At 43.0% G+C, this 22,667-nt stretch overlaps 1 pseudogene; it reads right to left on the reverse strand.

Moving 5' to 3' along the window:
* Nucleotides 1–465: 465 nt before the first annotated feature.
* Nucleotides 466–20,194, reverse strand: LOC135513604 (thioredoxin reductase 2, mitochondrial-like; annotated as a pseudogene).
* Between the last annotated feature and the right edge of the window lie 2,473 nt (nt 20,195–22,667).

The raw sequence follows: 22,667 nt of genomic DNA on the forward strand, positions 1-22,667 counted from the left end.
TTGGTTGTGTTTCAGATTATTTTGTGCCCAATAGAAATGAATGGTAAATAATGTATTGTGTCATTGTTGAGTCACTTATTTTAGGAATATATTTCTTATCACTTCTACATTAATGTGGATAATCTTGAATTAATTGTGAATAATGAATAAAGTTAGATGCACAAAAATCTGTTGTTTAGATCCAGCTTCATGACTAAATCTCAAATTTAAAAACAAGCAACATCTAAAATGATATGGTGCCCATCGAGCGCATTCATTTGGGATTGAAGAGTGAACTACAGTACCACTTACACTTCTTGCACACCGTAGGTTTCTTTCCTACAGTGTCACCTTGGTAGGCTTATTTGGGCAACTGTAGGTTTTATTTCAGATGTCCATACATTCCTGAAGGAGGTTCATGTTGGCATTGTAAGGCTGGGTGAGTATACTGTTAGGATGACGGACATGATCAACACCTACCTCACCGATATCAACAAAAGCGTAGATGTTCGGCACGGATATGGATTCGTCGGCAGCCACAATTATTTTCCCAGACTCCTTGCTGAGCTTGACGCCAACTTTTTCCAGGTTGAGAGATTTGGTTTCAGGAGCTCTGCCTATGGTCAAGCAGAGGAAAACACAGTCAGACACTTAATATTACATTACACATTGATAAAGAGGGGAGGGTACAAGAATCTTGGATTCTTAGAAAAACTCTGACTGCTCAGTGTTCATAACACATACCATTCAGTTGGCACGCTAGCGGGTTTACGTTTAAGGCAGGTCCTGCTACTCTTCATCCAACAGAGAGAGATCTTATCCAGGAATTAGAAAAGAAAACACATGAACAGCTAGGAGAGGGGGAGAGTGGCTTGTCTTTTGGCGGGGAGTGAATAATGAGCAGGCGGGGGATAGGGAGGATCCCTGGGTGTCATTTCTCCCATTTCCTGCAGGACAGTTGACTGATGCTGTCGATGCTCGCCCATCTTGCCGTCCGTCTCTATGGTGACGGGGAGCACCAAGCACCCCTGCCACCAGGCTGGGCCCCAGTCGAGGCTCTCTCTACCTCCCTCCACTTCCTCCTCACCTTCTCATTCCCTGCCTGGGTAACAAAATCATTTCCCCAACTCCTCCCCGGTAGTGCTCAGAGGTACCCACATAGTTGCTATCGGACAACCGCCCCCAGGTAGCTGTTTTCCTGGAAGAGCTGCACTAGGCTAGTCAATCAGGACCATGCAGTCACCAGTGTTCAACTACACAGAGTAGGTCTAACACAGGGATCTCTCCCTGTCATGGCTGCCTTTCTCAAAGTATTAAACAAATGTAAATGTATACCAGGGCATTGTACACTGCATGCATACCTGGCTAATAGACAGTGCATAGTTAGACACTATAGCAAGTTGTATTTACAAAAAAAGGTTGTTCTTAGGAGGTCTAGCCCCACTTTGCTATCACAGCACAGTTCTACTAAATCACAGCCCAGTTCTACCAACCACCACAGAGACTGGAGTCAGGTGGGCTATCCTAGACTAGTGTCCACTCTGCTCTTTCTATGTATAGACTAGACTACAAGAGCCACTCTAGTTTGGCATTTCCTGCGTTTCTAGGTTTCTCTGTCTATGATTGGAGACTGTTGGAGCGCCACTGATCCATTGTATGGTGAGACAGAACAACAGAGGTTCTCCTGATAAGAGCCTTCAGTGAGTGTGGAGCCACACATAATGGGCAATGAGAGCCAATGACAGGCAGGCCTGATAGGACCACACTGAACAAAGACTATTGTGGCACACAGAGGAAATCTCAAGACCAACCAGCTAATTAGCCACAACAAGCTTTCTGGCACAACTTGAAATGAGACCAACGACTGTACACGGTGGTTTAGCAAATCAATCAAGTGAACAAAGACAAGAGAAGGAAGTCAGAAAGAATGACTTTTTGGGAAATAGATTATTTTGTCTAGAAAAAGGGGTTTCTGAGAAGGCATTATGTTCAAAGGCCTAAAATGAGAATAAGAGATATGATTGAATGAGATTCTGTACTTTGCCTCAGATATACTTTTCTGTTTGTCAGAGTGTGGGGAGACTCCGAGGCTTCACATCTTGGCACTTCAGTTCCCATGGAGGCATATACCAACCCCTGACACCCTCACACAGTCTTCAACCTCTTTCTGTGTCCCTCAATTTGAGAAAGAAAAGGTGTTGGGGACAACAGACATACGTAGGAGAGAAAAGTAACATGGTTCACCTAGAGGAAATAGGCTGTTTCCGCATCTGTGCTATTGGCCAATTGGCCTAGGTGCGGCCCTGAGGAAGGTCAGGCTGTGGAAGCTGTGCATGGAGAAGGATGTAGCCTAGCTATAGCTAGATCACTAGCTAGAGGACTGGAACAGGCAGTCCCACCAACAGCCACGAATCCCTCTCTCAGAGAAGTCCTGATTCTCCACACTTTCCCTAAAGTTTGCACTTGCACATTTCCCATCAGTTGATTTAAAAGCATGAATCAATGCAAGTGTAATCATTGGTTAAAGGGAGTCTCCACTAGGGATGCACGATATATTGGTGAACATATCAGAATCGGACGATATTAGCTAAAAAATGCCAAAATCGGTTACGGCCAGATGTCTAGTTTAACGGCGATATGCAAAACCGATGTCAAAGCTGATGTGCATACCTATGTAATGTAGGTACATGTTGTAATGAAGCCACGTAAAACTTTGCACTACACGTGCAACACAGCATTCCTAACCAAGCCCACAATGTCTGCTGTGTGGATCGAGCAATCAACATTTCAATCAAAGGCGAAATCCATTAACACCAAGATAATGGAATTCGTTGCCCTTGACAATCAACTCTGTCGTGGGTGATGTTGGCTTGCGCCATATGGTCAAGCACCGGTACACGGTGCCCTACCGGAGTTACACAGTATTAGCGTCACTGTTATTAGCTTCACAACATGCTATGGAGTACCATTTGGGTCTTTGCATGTAAAAAAAGGTACATGTCAAAAACTATTTGACACGTCAAATAACACAGTTCTATTATATAATGTTGTGTGTTCTGAATTTGCAAGTGCCACCACTACTGTCAGTAGCACTGTCAAAGCTGTACAAAAAAGTCTGCAAACTCCGGCCACGAACGATGGGTTTACAATACAGCGTAGGTAATAAAGCATAATTTGTTCGACCGCAACTTCTGGGGTAGCTAGCTAGCTTTAACTTGGTACCTAGCTAGCACCAATACAACCAGCCTGAAAACATTTACCAGTAGAAACTGCAGTCATTTTCATTATTCTTAGCAATAATTTAGGAAGTATTATCTAGGTAAACTTCAGTTCATGAAAATAAATAGCTAGCCAGCTGCTTAACCCTGTTGCCCAAAGCTAACATTATAAGCAGCCAGCTAGCTTCAGCTGGCTAGTGAGGCTCCACCAGACCGGGATGTGTTGTGATGCTAGGCACAATAAGGATTAGGTACAATAGTGGACTTTGTGGTTTGCCTTCAAAACAAAAGTACCTCTGACAATGATGCAGGAGGTTAATTGGTGGAATCATGCCATATTTAGACTAGATAATGTTAAACAAGGTTGGAATGTAAAGCAATAAATTTGGGTATCAGTCTACTCGGTGACACCCACAGAACACGATTGTAGAGTTTAGGCAAATATTAGCGCTGTAGCTCTTATGGCAAGGCTGTGACTGTGAAATCACCTCCCCAGTCAGCCTATTGTGTGTATTGACATTCATATTGCACTGTACAGCTTTACCTAAGGGGTGGTCAATGAAATGGGGTACCAGTCTACTAAATACCACAATATATTTTCCCAACGTCCTCCTCAGAGTTATCAGACTCCAAAACATCCACGCAATATTGTTTTTTCTCTGGAATAGTGTTCAATACACATAGGTTGACAATAGTGGCTCAATTCACAGTTGTCTCAGAGTCACGCAACAAGAGCTATGACACTAATGATGTCTGGGTGTCAACTGAGTAAACTGATACCCCATGTCATTGATCCACAATCCATTGGTAAGGCTGTACAGTGAAATAAGTATGCCCCCATTGCAATTCTAAAGTAGAATACATCCAGTGTGATTTCAACAGATTGCCAAACCCGTTTTGTAAGATCTATTCAATTATGGCATAATTCTACTATTTGTATCACTGTCAACGACATACTTTTATTTTAAAGGCTAACTGCAAAGTCCACTATTGTGGCTAATCCTTATTATGGCTAGCTTCACATTGATGGGTCCGACCACCATAAATCAAATAAGAACTGTGTTTATAAATTAGGGTTATTTTAGATGACGATACCTAGCTATATAGTTAGCTAGCTAACTATAGCTACTGAAACAGATTTGTCGTTTTGCTATGTTTTGGGGAAGAACATTGTTTGCATCCATGAGCTAGCTAGCTTTCTTTTCTGACCAGCACTGTAGGTGCGCGAGACAACTTCACCAGCACCATAGCATGCGTATCGATGAATAGTTGTGAAATACGAGTGATAGTGTAATCAATGTGTAATAACTACGTAAACATTTTTATGAACGCGTTAAATTATTGTGATGTGCAGTCATATTCAGGTCCTGATTGGTCAACAAGCAAATTTGACACGTCAAATAGTGTTATTTGACATACAAAGACCCAAACGGCGTTCCATAGTATGAGAATCCTGGTTCAGAATGAAACGACTGAACAAAAGAACAACGAAACTGCAAGTAAGTGAAAGAAATAGGTTTTGATTAGGTTTTACTGGTAATGGGGACACACGTAAATGCCAACAAAATAACTTTTTGGTCAGTGTGGTGTGTGTGTGTGTAACCTTTATTTAACTAGGCAAGTCAGTTAACAACGCGGGGCCAATTGTGCGCTGGCCTATGGGACTCCCAATCACAGCCGGATGTGATTCAGCCTGGATTCGAACCAGGGACTGTAGTGACGCCTCTTGCACTGAAATGCAGTGGCTTAAACCGCTGTGTCCATGTTTTTGTTTTGTGTGTTAACTGTACTAGAATGCTTAAGGCCGCAAACTTTTGAAATATCAGTTATCGGTATAGTTTTTTTGGTAAGGAAAATATCGGATATCAGCTAAAAATGTCATTGGTGCATCACTAGTTTCCACCATTGTTAAATCCATGACGGGAAGAATGCAAGTGCACACTGAGAAAAGGGTGGAGAGTCATGACATACCCACGGTCTTTTATAGCTCCACTGAGGAGGGCACAGACCCAGTCTGACCTGTAGTGTAAAGGGCACATTGGGGAAGTGGAGAGAGGCCCACTCATAACTCCCACAGTCAGACAGCTACACTTCAAAGGAGAGGATGTACTCACTGACCTGCATGAGAACACCAGGGTAAAGCCCGCAGACTGTAGCCTACACTGTAAGGTAGTAATGTAAGGTTGTAATCAGACGTTTAAAAAATAGTAATATTCCTCTTAGAACCTATAATAATAATTGTCATATTCATGTTGACAAAGAGACTGACTCAAAGGCCATTGAATGTATGAATATTTTGAGCTCTATGGACTTTATCCAACATGTTACTGGGTGCACCCATAACTGTGGCTATACGGTTATGGGTGACATGTCCTCTATTGTTGATGTTATTTTATCTGATCACCACTGTGTATTTTTTACTACATTGTTGTCCATAGCAGAGGGTAATACTGAACACATTACTAAGAAACACCATCTTACCTCTGAAGTTGCTACAGATTCATACAGAGTGTATGAACAATACTCCGCCACCTATTCTGTCTTCTTATGATTTAGTTGATAACTTTAATAGCAAATTAAAGGCAACCACTGATGCCATAGATCCAGTAAAGTTGAACAAGAATCAAAACAGAGAGAACCTTGGATGAGTGAGGAAACTAATCAATTACAGAGAAATTGCAGAAAGGCAGAGCAGAAGTGGAGTCGTTGCAGGTCGATTATGATATTCGGAGAGAGTAAGTTGGGATATATAACAAGGCAATTAGAAATTTGCCCGTCTGGCTTTTCTAACTTCATCACTATTAAATTTCCAAATTCTAACTCATCACTATTAAATCAAAAATAATTTGAGTGCTCTTCTCGACCATTAATGGCATGATAAATCCTACCCCTGCAAACATGTGAACTTTCCTCCATATCTAAAATGTGATACGTGTTTTTGTCATATTTTAAAACAGTTTTTAATTCCAAATCTGAAAAACTGCAAGATATTGTTAATCACTCCCTGTTCACAGGCACTTTCCCCTCTGCACTAATGCTTATGGTGAAACACATTCTGAAGAAAAGTCATCTAGATTATTCAACTCCTAGCAATTATCAGCCAATCTCTAACCTTCCATTCCTAAACAGAATTCTGGAAAAAAAATGGTGTTCAAACCGTTAAATAAGTTAAGTGCCAACTGTTTTTTGAAAAATTCCAATCTGGTTTTCGTGCCCACCACAGCACAGAGACAGCCTTTGTTAAAGTGGTAAATCATCTTAGAGCCAACACAGTGGTTAGACACTAGTTGGACTAGTAACCGGAAGGTTGCAAGTTCAAACCCCCGAGCTGACAAGGTACAAATCTGTCGTTCTGCCCCTGAACAGGCAGTTAACCCACTGTTCCTAGGCCATCATTGAAAATAAGAATTTGTTCTTAACTGACTTGCCTAGTTAAATAAAGGTTAAAAAAACACACACACAAAAAAAAACAGCTCTCTGTCTCTGTACTCTTAGATTTAAGTGCTGCATTATTGACCATGATTTCCTTATGGACAGACTGAAGAGATGGGTTGGCCTCTTCGATCCACTTCTACATTGGTTTAGGGCCTATTTAACCGGTCAAGAGAGTTTGTCGCCCTTGGTGAACTTATTTCAGAGCAAATACATATCACATGTGGCATTTCACAAGGTTCGATTTTGCGTCCGGTACTGTTCAGTTTATATACACTGCTCAAAAAAATAAAGGGAACACTTAAACAACACAATGTAACTCCAAGTCAATCACACTTCTGTGAAATCAAACTGTTCACTTAGGAAGCAACACTGATTGACAATACATTTCACATGCTGTTGTGCAAATGGAATAGACAACAGGTGGAAATTGCAGGCACTTAGCAAGACACCCCCAATAAAGGAGTGGTTCTGCAGGTGGGGACCACAGACCACTTCTCATTTCCTATGCTTCCTGGCTGATGTTTTGGTCACTTTTGAATGCTGGCGGTGCTTTCACTCTAGTGGAAGCATGAGACGGAGTCTACAACCCACACAAGTGGCTCAGGTAACTCATCCAGGATGGCACATCAATGCGAGCTGTGGCAAGAAGGTTTGCTGTGTCTGTCAGCGTAGTGTCCAGAGCATGGAGGCGCTACCAGGAGACAGGCCAGTACATCAGGAGATGTGGAGGAGCCCGTAGGAGGGCAACAACCCAGCAGCAGGACCGCTACCTCCGCCTTTGTGCAAGGAGGAGCAGGAGGAGCACTGCCAGAGCCCTGCAAAATTACCTCCAGCAGATCACAAATGTGCATGTGTCTGCTTAAATGGTCAGAAACAGACTCCATGAGGGTGGTATGAGGGCCCGACGTCCAGGTGGGGGTTGTGCTTACAGCCCAACACCGTGCAGGACGTTTGGCATTTGCCAGAGAACGCCAATCTGGAGACGCCGTGGAGAACGTTCTGCTGCCTGCAACATCCTCCAGCATGACCGGTTTGGCGGTGGGTCAGTCATGGTGTGGGGTGGCATTTCTTTGGGGGCCCGCACAGCCCTCCATGTGCTCGCCAGAGGTAGCCTGACTGCCATATTTGGTACCGAGATGAGATCCTGAGACCCCTTGTGAGACCATATACTGGTGCGGTTGGCCCTGGGTTCCTTCTAATGCAAGACAATGCTAGACATCATGTGGTTCCTGCAAGAGGAAGGCATTGATGCTATGGACTGGCCCGCCCGTTCCCCAGACCTGAATCCAATTGAGCACATCTGGGACATCTCGTCTCACTCCATCCACCAATGCCACGTTGCACCACAGACTGTCCAGTAGTTGGCGGATGCTTTAGTCCAGGTCTGGGAGGAGATCCCTCAGGAGAACATCCGCCACCTCATCAGGGGCATGCCCAGGCGTTGTAGGGGGGTCATACAGGCACGTGGAGGCCACACACAGTACTGAGCCTCATTTTGACTTGTTTTAAGGACATTACCTAAAAGTTGGATCAGCCTGTAGTGTGGTTTTCCACTTTAATTTGAGTGTGACTCCAAATCCAGACCTCCATGGGTTGATAAATTTGATTTCCATTGATAATTTGTGTGATTTTGTTGTCAGCACATTCAACTATGTAAAGAAAAATGTATTTAATAAGAATATTTCATTCAGATCTAGGATGCGTTATTTTAGTGTTCCCTTTATTTTTTTGAGCAATGTATGTTACCCTCTGGCAAAGTTATCAGAAAGCAGAGCATTGATGTTCACTGCTATGCAGATACAGATACACAGCGTTACATGTCACCAGAGAATTTTAGCTTCACTGATCAATTATTAGACTATATCAGTGATGTAAATACTTGGAAGGCTCACAACTTCCTCCAGCTAAATCAAAACAAGACTGAGGTACTCATTGTTGGAGCCAAAGCACAGAGAAAATCTAGGCTGCACATTTTACATGATGGGCAATAAAGATAAAAACCAAGGTGTTATTTTAGATTCTGAACAAAATTTCAAATCACACAGGAATGTGACCAAAATAGCTTTTTACTACCTGAGGAACACTACCAAGGTGCAGGCATCTCTTTCGGGCTGATACAGAGAGACTACCCATGCTTTTATTACAAGCAGGCTTGACTACTGTAATGGTCTCCTGTCTGGTCTTCCCAAGAAAGCCATTGGTCAACTGCAAAACATACAGAATTCTGCAGCGTGGGTACTGACCAAGACCAGACATTACACCGGTTCTAAGGTTTCTCCACTGCCTGTTAGTTTTAGAATTCATTTAAAGACTTTTCTATTGGTTTTTAAATCAATCCACGAATGTGCACCCCAATACATGTCAGACATGCTTTTAAGTTATGTACCCAATAGGTCCCTCAGGTCCTGTAGTGCGTGTCTTTTTCACTATCCCAAAGCCGAGGACCACGAGGCAGCCTTTAATTATTATAACCCAAGCCTCTGGAATAGCCTTCCAGAAAACCTGAGGGGGGCTGAAAATGTGGACATATTTAAACAAAGATCTTAAAACATCTGTTTAGCTTTTACTTTTCCATAGTTAGTTGTTCAGTTTGTGTTATTCTTTAGTTTTTTGTATCTCATGTTTGTTGTGCAGAAAATATTTCAGCTTTCATTTCTATGAAGCACATTGCGTTGCATTCCATGTCTGAAACGTGCTGTATAAATAAAGCTTGATTTGATTACATAATTTTGGTGGGTGCTTATGTTTCTCCTATTGGAAATGTGTTTTTTGCATATCCCAACTCTTCCTGGGACGCCCTCGGAGAAAGGGAGCCCGGCCATGGTCTGCCATTACAGTTGGCAACCCTAGAGCAGTTAGGGTTAAGGCCATGGTCTGCCATTGCAGTCAACAACCCTGGAGCAATTCGGGTTAAGTGCCTTGCTCAAGTGCACATGAAAACATTTTTCACCTTGTCGACTCAGGATTAAAACTCGCGACCTTTTGGTTAATGGCCCCATAGCTCTAAACGTTAGGCTACCTGCCGCCCAGAGTATACACAGTGGGTCATCCTTTACCCCTACTGGGTCATGCTTTACCCCCTACTGGGTGAGAGTGCAGAGGAAGATGTCCATCCACCAAAATAGAACTCTATAACAAATATTATTATTGCTGCCAATTTCCCAATCCCAGTGAGTCTCAAGGTCTTGGTATTTTGCCTGCAGTCGACAAACTGGACACTGTGCCTTGACCTCCACATTGTTTGGACCTCAGCTCTCTGAGAGCTGCAACCTGCCAGGTGGGAAAAACGTAATCTCTCCCAAAAGATCACCCACATCCTGGTCCACATGTCACATGCTCCCTGTCACACGCACAGGCAGAGAGAGATGCCCTGGCCTGTCCTGGCTGGTACTGTACAGTCACACACTGCGGAGGGGTGTCGTCAGGCTTTCGGAAACGCGTCATCTTTGGGACCATCTCAACACAAATAAACGTCTGCCGGGCAGCCAGGCGGAAGTTCCCTCCATTGTGTTTGTTGGCGGAATGAGAGATATTACGTGGTGTGATAAAGAGAGAAAAGGACTAGGGAAAGAGGTCTGGTGTGGGTACAGAGCCGCAGACAGACAGGGCCAGCCGTGCAGTGACAGATGCTGCAGGAGGTAGAGTTGGGTGGCGTGGCAGGCTGGTTTCCGCAGGGCTGGTAGGACGGGCAGGAAAGCCCAGAGCAGAGCGAGAGAACAAAGGAGGGAATGCAGTGACCCGTGCCTGGTTGCATCCTGCCCCCGCCCCAGCCAGGCCCAGGACCCGGACCCAGCACTCGGCTGGGTGATTAACACTTCCCCTGGTGACTCCATCATTCACCCTTTATTACCTTGTTTTTAGGCTTGATACACCGTCTGCTGACACTGCACTCTTTTGTAGATGACAATAAAACAAATGTCTGGAAAGGGAAGGGGGACTAGTGGTTTAACCAATACGTCTTTGCAAAGCTTATTGTATGTTATGTGGCATACTCAACACACGTGATTGCAGCTACTACTAAAATAGTAGTGATTTCTTCCAAACATTAGGGTATTACTGTAGTAATTTGTGGGACAATTATCTTCCTTCCCCGACACACTCACCTACGGCCCACAGCACAGAGTGAAAGATGTCCTGTTGGTACTGTATGTTTGTCTGTCCAAGTCACCTGCAGCGCCCCAGAGGACAGCTGGTCCAGTCTCTTGGGGACACTCCTCCGGGAGAACTTGGTGCCATAGGCCTCCATGTAGTCAGTCACCAGCCCTGCCATTTGCTGCAGCACACACAAGAGGGGAGAAATTCAGGTTTTTGACAGCTCAGAGTCACCTTTCCAGCACGTAACTTGGGAAAACTATTATTCCAAACTTAACTTGTACAAGAAAAGTCCCAATATCACCAGTACACAATGAATCAATGGGCTTCTGAGTGGCGCAGCGGTCTAAGGTACCGCATCTCAGTGCTAGAGGCGTCACTACAGCCCCTAGTTCGATTCCAGGCTCTATCACAACCAGCCGAAAGATTGGGAGGCCAATAGGGAGGCGCACAATTGGCCCAGCGTCATCCGGGTTTGGCCGGCATTGTAAATAAGAATTTGTTGTTAACTGACTTGCCTAGTTAAATAAAATAAAACTAAAAAAAATCTAGCAATTTGTAAATGAGTAGTGAGAGCTTCTACGATCTCTGAAATATATTTAAAAGCTACAAAACATTTGAGTTACAGTATAAACACGATACAGTATAGAGAAATAAGAAATTAATTTAAAGTGTCAAATCAATTTTGAAAAATGTAAAATTGTGATAAGTGCAGTACCTGATCGAACCCCCTGAGGGGGATGCTGCACATCATGAATGTGGTGTCCAGGCCAATGCCTGTCAGGAAGCCAGCACACTCCAGGGCCACATCTTCATTGCACCATGTTCAGGAAAACAGAACATTACACAAATGCTCTCAGAGGAACCTTGTCTATCTCTAGTTAAAGTAGATGTGACAACTGAGAACCTGAGCAAAAGAGGCATTGATAGACAGGTGATCCCAGTCTAGGAAGAAGGGGTCACCAGTTGAACTGCAATTCACCACCTTTTGCCTTCAACATTAGGGCCAACTCACTCTGACAATATACAGTGTAACCAGTGACTCATGACCAAACACATCGGCAGTCAAAAGGATACAGCTGGCACCAACCACAAGTCTGAAAAACAAAAACCATTCATCTTAGCTGTTTTCATTTCAAATATATCTCTTGGAAGTTATATAGTACAGGTATATGTGTTTTTCTATACGATGCACATTCATTTTCCTTCAAATGATCTTGAATACTACTGCGCCAAACAAAACAGGGAAACTGGACACAAATGTTTAGTCTGAATCTGAGGAATTTAAAAGTGATGAAAGTACTATTCGAACTTCGGGGGTTCTATTACTCAAAAAGGGGTGGCGGAGTTGGTAGGGCTAGTCTCTGTGTGTGTGTGGGCCATGTGAATCACACCTCTAATCCAGCCCTGAGCTCCACTCACTACTAGCGTTCAGGCTAATCCCTGCAGATGGGGAGTGCCGTGTTCATGGCTCAGTCCACATCACTCCGCTGAGTGACGCCCATCACCCGCATGGAAGCCAGGGCCTCTTTTGCTTTCCCATCCTCTACCTATCCATGGCTCTCCACACTGGCCCAGGCCCTGGCAGGTGAGGGTGCCTGGGGCACACACACACACAAGCCCAGCCATACACCACACTCATGCTAGCGCTAACTGCTAAGAGCGTCAGTACCCCGATCCTCCTGTCCACTTAATGCACAGCTGCACTTAGTGCACATTGTGAGGTGGCTTAGGGAGGGATTAGGCCAGGAGCTTTAGGCTGATTCCACACTCTCATCTCCTTTCCCTGGCTGCTTGGTTATATTGTATTTCAGAGAGACTCTGGGATCGTTCTGTTATCCCGCATCCGGATGGTGGTGTCTGAAAGCATTGGTGGAGGCACACACTCACAAGTGGGTCTCAAAAACACTGCATCCAGATGTGAAAGACGGGGGGGGGGGGGGCTGATTGTGTAACTAAAAACTACACAGGGATAAATTCCAGTGGGAAAGACATACTTTACTGTACTGATATCTGCCCAGTAAATGTTGCCCACTCCCCTGGAGGGCGGGAAGTACTAGGAGCAGCCTTTCAAACAACAAAGATAACACAATCAAACTCAGGGCTTCCATAGGCTACATCCTGATCCAAAGCCACTTCAATGACTGTTGGAGTATGTCTGACTGTGATAGTTAAGAATTTGCCACAAGCTCGCTCTCTCACCCTCATAACCTTGGGCAAACCTTCAGCAGTCCAGACAAGAGATAAGTCAATCTGTTCTCCTTCGGTGTCTCCTATGTTCGCCATAATAACAGTGCTCTTTCACAAGTGTTCCTTAAAGGGGAGAGTTCTACAGGCAGCGGACTTTATCGGAATTCAAATAGAAAGATATAGGATGAGAACTCAACTCCCTAACACGGTTGTGACTACAGAGAGAAAAGATTGTGTGTTACAATTGTCTCACTGTCTCCTTTTGATGTTGCATCTTTTCATCCCAGGCTCATTTCCTCAGCTATTCTCTAGAGCAGGTATTCCCATACTGGGATACGCGCAATGCCATCGGGGGTGCGCCAAATAAAATTGTGATTCACATTAAAAAATATATATATTTATTTTTTCCCCTTGGCTTCACATTTTCAAACGCTCTCAAAAAAATATAAACTAAATTTTTTTTTGTCCCAACGGGGCTATACATTTGGTGGTGTTTCTTGAAAATGGATAAAAGGGTTAAAAGAAACTAAGGCCCGCGTCCAGAGACACATACCAGCTCTACAGATAGTAACTACTACCAGCAGTACTACACCTGCACCTGTCGACGACACAAGTTGTTCTGCTTCCACGAGCACATCCAATGCTAGCATCAGTAATTCTACATTTGTTGTTAGTCCAGCTAGCATGGACACTGACAGTTGTGAATCTGATACACCCAAAGAGCTACTGCCCCCTTACCTGGGAAAGCATTGAACAACAGACCGGAACGTTGGACCATCGAAGAGGCGCAAATATGATGAGAACTACATTGATTTGGGGTTCACTTACAGTGGGGCAAAAAAGTATTGTCAGCCACCAATTGTGCAAGTTCTCCCACTTAAAAAGATGAGAGGCCTGTAATTTTAATCATAGCTACACTTCAACTATGACAGACAAAATGAGAGAAAAAAATCCAGAAAATCACATTGTAGGATTTTTAATGAATTTATTTGCAAATTATGGTGGAAAATAAGTATTTGGTCAATAACAAAAGTTTCTCAATACTTTGTTATATACCCTTTGTTGGCAATGACAGAGGTCAAACGTTTTCTGTAAGTCTTCACAAGGTTCACACACACTGTTGCTGGTATTTTGGCCCATTCCTCCATGCAGATCTCTACAGCAGTGTTGTTTTGGGGCTGTTGCTGGGCAACACAGACTTTCAACTCCCTCCAAAGATTTTCTATGGGGTTGAGATTTGGAGACTGGCTAGGCCACTCCAGGACCTTGAAATGCTTTTTACGAAGCCACTCATTCGTTGCCCGGGCGGTGTGTTTTGGATCATTGTCATGCTGAAAGACCCAGCCACGTTCCATCTTCAATGCTCTTGCTGATGGAAGGAGGTTCACACTCAAAATCTCACGATACATGGCCCCATTCATTCTTTCCTTTACACGGATCAGTCGTCCTGGTCCCTTTGCAGAAAAACAGCCCCAAAGCATGATGTTTCCACCCCCATGCTTCACAGTAGATATGGTGTTCTTTGGATGCAACTCAGAATTATTTGTCCTCCAAACACGATGAGTTGAGTTTTCACCAAAAAGTTATATTTTAGTTTCATCTGACCATATGACATTCTCCCAATCTTCTTCTGGATCATCCAAATGCTCTCTAGCAAACTTCAGACGGGCCTGGACATGTACTGGCTTAAGCAGGGGGACACGTCTGGCACTGCAGGATTTGAGTCCCTGGCGGCGTAGTGTGTTACTGATGGTAGGCTTTGTTACTTTGGTCCCAGCTCTCTGCAGGTCATTCACTAGGTCCCCCCGTGTGGACCTGGGGTTTTTGCTCACCGTTCTTGTGATCATTTTGACCCCACGGGGTGAGATCTTGCATGGAGCCCCAGATCGAGGGAGATTATCAGTGGTCTTGTATGTCTTCCATTTCCTAATAATTGCTCCCACAGTTGATTTCTTCAAACCAAGCTGCTTACCTATTGCAGATTCAGTCTTCCCAGTCTGGTGCAGGTCTACAATTTTGTTTCTGGTGTCCTTTGACAGCTCTTTTGTCTTGGCCATAGTGGAGTTTGGAGTGTGACTGTTTGAGGTTGTGGACAGGTGTCTTTTATACTGATAACAAGTTCAAACAGGTGCCATTAATACAGGTAACGAGTGGAGGACAGAGGAGCCTCTTAAAGAAGAAGTTACAGGTCTGTGAGAGCCAGAAATCTTGCTTGTTTGTAGGTGACCAAATACTTATTTTTTTTTTCTAATTTTGTCTGTCATAGTTGAAGTGTACCTATGATGAATATTACAGGCCTCTCTCAGCTTTTTAAGTGGGAGCACAATTGATGGCTGACTAAATACGTTTTTGCCCCACTGTATATTGGGAGTAGTGCCTTTCCTCAGCCACTGTTATATGTGCAAAAGTACTCTCATATAACTCAATGAAACCATCACTCTAGGACAGCCAAGCCAAATACTATTGTGGAGGACTTAATTCTTCCTGCTGCCGTGGATATGGTTGGGACAATGCTGGGGGAAAAGGCCAAAACAACTATACAGACTGTTACGCACGCCTCTATGAAGAGGGAACGCAACACCCTGCTACAACTAAACTCTCCGTGAAGCGAAAAAGGTATGGACTGTAGGTGCAAGAAAGAATGACAACAGGCAGAATGTGGTACCGTTTACCAGGACTTTATTCCTTCACACGGTAATATGGGGAAAAGGGGCTGGACGGAACCAAAGCAAAGAAAGTAAATCTCAAAGCCCCCCCCTCTACTATCTTACCTGCCTACCCACTACTTACCTAATTTAGCACCACCTGGTGCCCTAACCAAAATACAAGGGGGTGGTCCGCCCAGGTCTTACCTAGTGTGCCTAGCCAGCGAATATGCTACGGGTATATGTATGCCCGCGGGCCTCTTGCCTAAGCACTCCCTAGGTGCCTTCCCCTTCCCCCCCTGGGAACAAATGAAACAGAATATTAAACAATTTTCACAAACAAACTAAGAAACAAATGACATCAAATAAGCTCTATCTGAGCAACAAACTCACAAAACATACCAACTCTCAGCCCAGCAAAATCTCTAGCAAAATCTCTCTAGCAAAATCTCTGCAATGACCTACCAGAAAAATCTCTAGCAAAATCTCTGCAATGACCTCCCAGAAAAATCTCTCCCTCCTGAACAGAACACTGGCATTTATATAGCTTCAGAATGAATGGGTAATTGCAGTGCATTATATACTGCAATAAAAGACAGCATAAAACTTCTTACACTCATGTCTACACTTCCCATCTATCGTGTTTATGAGCGTGGCTGTGTACTCCGGTCCTTCTAAAGGCACCACCCAACTGGAGCCATCCACTACCTCCACCAGCTGATCAACCCAAACTCCCTCTCAGACCCCACATGCTGAGCTGACAGCTCAGCTCCCTCCACAGAGCAAAGCAGCTCAACAACAGCTCCTCCTAGGCAGGGAGAGATAGGTCTGAGGGAGGACCTGCTAATGCTAACCCCTAGTAGCCTGAGGGGCAGAGAGGACTACACTAACAGTAGGCCCCTGCCTAACCACTCCACTACACCAAACAGTCCCACTCACATAAAGGGTTTCCTGAATTGAAGCGCTCTTTCTGGGTCCACTCACTTGAAAGCTACATAAAAAGCTTTGAGCAAATATTTGTGAAAATTGCTTAGGAGACATGCTGAAAGAGGGAAGGACAGTGCAGGGAAAACATACATACAGAGACCACCACCGCCTGGCTTGTTGTGAAGATGAGTTCATATTGCCCTCTAGTGGTAGAATGTTAGATCAGCAGCCTAGTTTGACAAGAAAAATACAATTTTCCTGACTAAACTGGAAAGGGGTAACAAATAGGTTGTTGCGATAGAAAAATTATGACGGAAATCTATTGTAGATTATATTTATAATAGCAAGGGATATCAATGAGTAGGTGACTAAGATAACTATTCACTGTTGGCACTATGTACGGTTAAATTACAGCAACACTAACAAACATTACACTCAACCTCCATTTTGTGCCAAGTGGAAACGGTGTGGAGAGACCAATTAGACAGGCAATGACAGGATTTAAATGGCTGGATTGGTGATGTGTGTGTCCCGACCTTTGCTGAACACACACACGCACAGCAAATCTGAGTCAGGAGGAGTGAGTGAACATTTAACACGTCCTATAGTAGAACACGCTCTGTCCTGGATGGATCATTATGACAGAGTTGTCTGTGTACATGGCACAGCATTGTATGGTTTGTGTGTCTGTGTTTCACCACATGTACCATTCACGTCTTGGCAGGGGACTCTTTCAGCCAGAAGATAACATCACTAGTGATGCTGTGCTGGATTGCTCCATGGATCTACAACACAGGAAGTAGAAACAACAGGTAAACACAACAAACACTGTTTGATTCATATTGTCAATACAGCTCCTGGCAAACGATTAGGAGGGGAAGGTTGGCTTTGTTCTTTGTTAGTCTGTTATCAACAGACAGTAAGTCACAGCCTATGATACACCACAGGGAGGGAGGCCTATGAGAGGCCGCAGTCCCAGAGTGTATCCCAAATGATACCCTATTCCCTATGTATTGAATAGGGAACAGGTAGGGTGCCATTTGAGACGCAGACCCAGACAGCCTCCCTCCTCCACCCAGAGAGAGCCATGTTTTGTCCACCACCATCCCATCAAAAGCTCCAGATCCACTGTGGTGTTATCAGCAGCTGGGAGGATCAACGAAGGAGACATATCTCCCCCCTGTCTACTGGGCAAGGACACATACAGAGGGAGAAGGGGGGTACAGAGAGAGGGATAGAGAGAGAGAGGAGAAATGGAGGTGAGGGAGTAGAAAGAGAGGATAGAGAGAGGTAAAGGTTAATAGTTACATGTGTGGGGTACTTTGCCGCCCTCCAGTTGCAATCACAATGTCCTTGGCAGTCAGTGTCATCTGCCAGACAAGGGGGAGATAAATTATAATGACTTCAATAGGAAAATACGAATACCACAGTGTTGAAATTAGGTTCCTTAAATAAAAGTAATAATATGGTGAACATTTACATTTTTTTGTCATTAACTCCCAGTTTGAAATACAGTACCAGTCAAATGTTTGGACACACCTACTCATTCAAGGGTTTTTCTCTATTTGTATATTGTAGAATAATAGTGAAGACATCAAAACTATGAAATAACACATATGGAATCATGTAGTAACCAAAAAAACTGTTAAATAAATCAAAATATATTGGAGCTTAGAGATTTTTCAAAGTAGCCACCCTTTGCCTTGACAGCTTTGCACACACTTCGCATTCTCTCAACCAGCTTCATGAGGTAGTCACCTGGAATTAATTTCAATTAACAGATGTGCCATGTTAAAAAGTTAAATAGTGGAATTTCTTTCCTTCTTAATGCTTTGAACCTATCAGTTGTGTTGTGACAAGGTAGGGGTGGTATACAGAAGATAGCCCAAAGTTTCTTCAAAAGCAGTCGCAAAAACCATCAAGTGCTATGATGAAACTGTCTCTCATGAGCACCACCACAGGAAAGGAAGAACAAGAGTTACCTATGCTGCAGAGGATAGGTTCATTAGAGTTACCAGCCTCAGAAATTGCAGCCCAAATAAATGCTTCACAGAGTTCAAGTAACAGGACCATCTCAACATCAACTGTTCAGAGGAGACTGTGTGAATCAGGCCTTCATGGTCGAATTGCTGCAAAGAAACCACTACTAAAGGACACCAATAAGAAGAATAGACTTGCTGTGGCCAACAAACGCGAGCAGTTGGACAGTTGGAAATCTGTCCTTTGATCTGATGAGTCCAAATGAGATTATTGGTTCCAACTGCCGTGTCTTTGTGAGACGCAGAGTAGGTGAATGGATGATCGCTGCAGGTGTGGTTCCCATGTGAAGCACGGAGAAGGTGTAATGGTGCTTTGCTGGTGACACAGATGTATTTAGAATTCAAGGCACACGTCACCAGCATGGCTACCACAGCATTCTTCAGTGATACACCTGGTTTGAGCTGGTTGAGAGAATGCCAAGTGTGCAAAGCTGTCATCAAGGTGGCTACTTTTAATAATCGAAAATATATTTTGACTTGTTGACTTTTTGGTTACTACATGATTCCATACGTGTTATTTCATAGCTTTGATGTCTTCACTATTATTCTACAATGTAGAAAATAGTAAAAATAAAGAAAAACCCTTGAATGAGTAGGTGTGTCCAAACTTATGACTAGTAGTGTGGTATTACCTCTTTTCCTGTCCTGGTTAAACCTTGACTGTGTGCTCATCCACCAGACTTCCTTTAATGTTCAGATACTTCACATTCCTGTCAAAGAAAACAACATGGTGACACCATGCAAACACCACAGGAGAACTTGAGAGATCTTGTGCAAACATTGGGTTTATCTGAAAAAGGATAAGTACAGCTACACTGTTAAAGCAGTTTTCTAGCAAAAAAATTACATATGAGAGTGAAGACAAAGTTTGGGAGGAGAGATGTGAAGCCATTTTCTATGAAACTGCGTCTATTAAATATGAGATTCGGTTGCACAATGTGAACATCTGCTGTGAGAGTGTGGGCACATAGAGGCAGAGCAACACCTGTTAGCCCTGCAGCCATTCAGTCAGAGCACTGCATGCAATCATGGACAATTCATCATAGCGCTGTAACCTCTGTGTACCAACAGGTCTACTCGGCCTAAGAGGGAATATTGCAAGTCGGAAACTTAAGGAGGCAGTTGTCATAACAAAATTACTGAAAACTGCAGGTATGTATGTGTAAAATCCCTGTTTAACTTATACAACATAATCTATGACATACCGCATGTGTTTTCACAGGTCGCCCAATTCTGATCTTTTCCCCAATTATTGAGATGTACCAGTCGTGGGAGATGGGCCTGGGGATTTGCCAGCCATACTTCTGGGCGTCTTTCACAGCTGTGCCCAGCAAAGCAGCCTGGTGCATGAGCTTCTTGGGAATGCAGCCCACAGTCACACACGTGCCACCAATGCCCCACTTAGTACCTGGAAGGGTAGCATGATATATTTTTTAAACTTCTATATTAATGCAGATTGTTCACAACATAGTTTGTTTACTCCGAGACAAGCAAGGTGAAATGCTTCAAGTCAACAGTTCAAGTCAAGCTGTTTTTGGTGGAATGTACAGTCAGTATGAGTACATTTCTCTTACCTTTAACTAAAGGCTCCACATAATCTAACACAGCAATGTTCTGTCCTACCTGAGCCGATGAAAACAAAGGACAGAATGTTTTGGTCAATCTTCATGATCAGTAAAGCTGCATTAACACATTAGATTAGACATTATCCTATATAAAACCTTACACAGAGCCAGACCTCCTGGTAACAAACCATCTGGGGTGCATATGATTGTATACTATCCTCAAGAACAAACAGTGAAGTCCCTACTAGTTAATAACGTCGTCTTGTAATACTAATGATTTAATCAGGGGATTGACCCACCTCCAATAACGAAGAGATCATAGTCAAATTTCCCTGTAACAAACCAAATGCCTTGACATTCGATCTCTATTGGTCAATGCTGACACCATAAACACATGCGTTACTTAGAATGTACACTAGGTTACTTATCTAGAAACCAAGCTGGCAAGTGCATAATGAAGGGCATTTGAAGAGCATGGTATTCTACCAAAGACACTCATTATTTGGAATATTTGACACTGACAGCTTGCCAAGTACCTCAACTATCCCAAGGTACTGGGCAAACTGACAGCTAGCTTGCAGGGCATTGGTTACCACTATAGAAAAAGAAAACGCTGTTTGAGAGATTTATTCGAAATCCATTTCTCATAATCTGCCCGTTTGTCACTAGCTAGCAATATGGCAACAAACTCCATGTCTGTCAAGTTTCTCATTGAAAAAAATGCAGTTGGTAGGTTTCCACCGGCGTCTACCTCCAGAGAATGCTGCCATGTTGTTATTACAAAAGGCCCTTCATAGGTGTCTGTAAGTCTGCCTGCCTCATTTTACATTGGAAGCACATTCACTGAAACTACGTCGTCAAAATATAAATCTCGTTGTAGTCTTGCAAATAAAATATTGTAAAAAAAACAACAACATTTGATATATGTGTTTTTTGTCCTCCTAGGCCAAACATAGTTCTCAAACTCCAGGCGCCATTCTTACTTCTCCCTACGGTTTTCAGCCATCAGCTTTGCCTACCACTGGCCCATGTGAACCAGGCCCTTCCTGTTATGTGGTGCCTTTTCTTGTCCGAGGAAATAACACCAATTATTGTGTAAAATGTGATTTCCAAAAGGCTTAAAATATAAAGTTAGGTGTTCTTTAACATAAAAACACAAAGATATGGATCTGAAAGGGAATTTTATGCATTTTTACAATTTTGTTTTTTTGTGGATGTAGGCAGGTGCTATTCATCAACTTCTACGATAAATATGAGCCATTAAATATTCAAAATGTTTATTCATGATTGTATAGTCCTACTTAAAATATCTGTCATCAATACTTTAAAAATATATAATTATTCTGTGTGTCTCTGATTCCACTTTCCACCCTGTTAGTGTGTAGTAATACCACTTTTAAAAACAGTCCCTTCCCACAATGACATCATGTTCAGGAAGTGTTCAAATAAATCATTATTTTGGCAGGAAAACAGTGCAAAGCTAAGTAACTATCAACACTTCATTTTATTTCTATTTTAATGTTTCATGATGTTAGTATATTTCACTCTTAAATGTCCACCATGTTAGGCTACATTAGGGGAACATGTTTTATTTATTTTAATTTTACCTTTATTTAACTAGGCAAGTCAGTTAAGAACAAATTCTTATTTTCAATGACGGCCTAGGAACAGCTGGTTAACTGCCTGTTCAGGGGCAGAACGACAGATTGTCGTTATGCCCCTGAACAGGCAGTTAACCCGCTGTCAGCTCGGGGGTTTGAACTAGCAACCTTCCAGGTACTAGTCCAACGCTCTAATAATTAAAAAATATGTTAGGCAGAAAAGTAAAAATTCACTTAAAGTGTTCACCATTATCCTAGCTGGATCTTGATCACTCACAGGATATTGATGTCATGCTAGCTCAATCTAGATCACTATAGCTAATTTAGCCTCCAAAATTACACTCTGTTAGGTTCCACTCTGTTAGGCATATGCACATAACAGGGTGGATACCATATACATAGTATATATAGATGCATGTTTGTTTCTAATTACAATGACTAGGCCTATTTACATAAATGTGATGTGTCATTGTATTGCAATGTATATACAATTATAATTAGCAATTGTAGTGCAATTAGCAACTATATATACAGTACCAGTCAAAGGTTTGGACACACCTACTCATTCAAGTTTTTTTTCTTTATTGTAGAATAATAGTGAAGACATCAAAACTATGAAATAAAACATATGGAATCATGTAGTAACCAAAATAAAGTGTTAAACAAATCAATATATGTAATATAGTTTTTAGATTCTTCAAAGGAGCCCCCCTTTGCCTTGAAGACAGCTTTGCACACTTTTGGTATTCTCTCAACCAGCTTCACAAGGAATGCTTTTCCAACAGTCTTGAAGGAGTTCCCACATATGCTGAACACTTGTTGGCTGCTTTTCCTTCACTCTGCGGTCCAACTCATCCTAAACCATCTCAATTGGGTTGAGGTCCGATGATTGTGGAGGCCAGGTCATCTGATGCAGCACTCCATCACTCTCCTTATTGGTAAAATAGCCCTTACACAGCCTGGAGGTGTGTTGGAT

This window comes from Oncorhynchus masou, chromosome 25 (genome assembly GCF_036934945.1).
Source record: "Oncorhynchus masou masou isolate Uvic2021 chromosome 25, UVic_Omas_1.1, whole genome shotgun sequence".
NCBI lineage: Eukaryota > Metazoa > Chordata > Actinopteri > Salmoniformes > Salmonidae > Oncorhynchus > Oncorhynchus masou.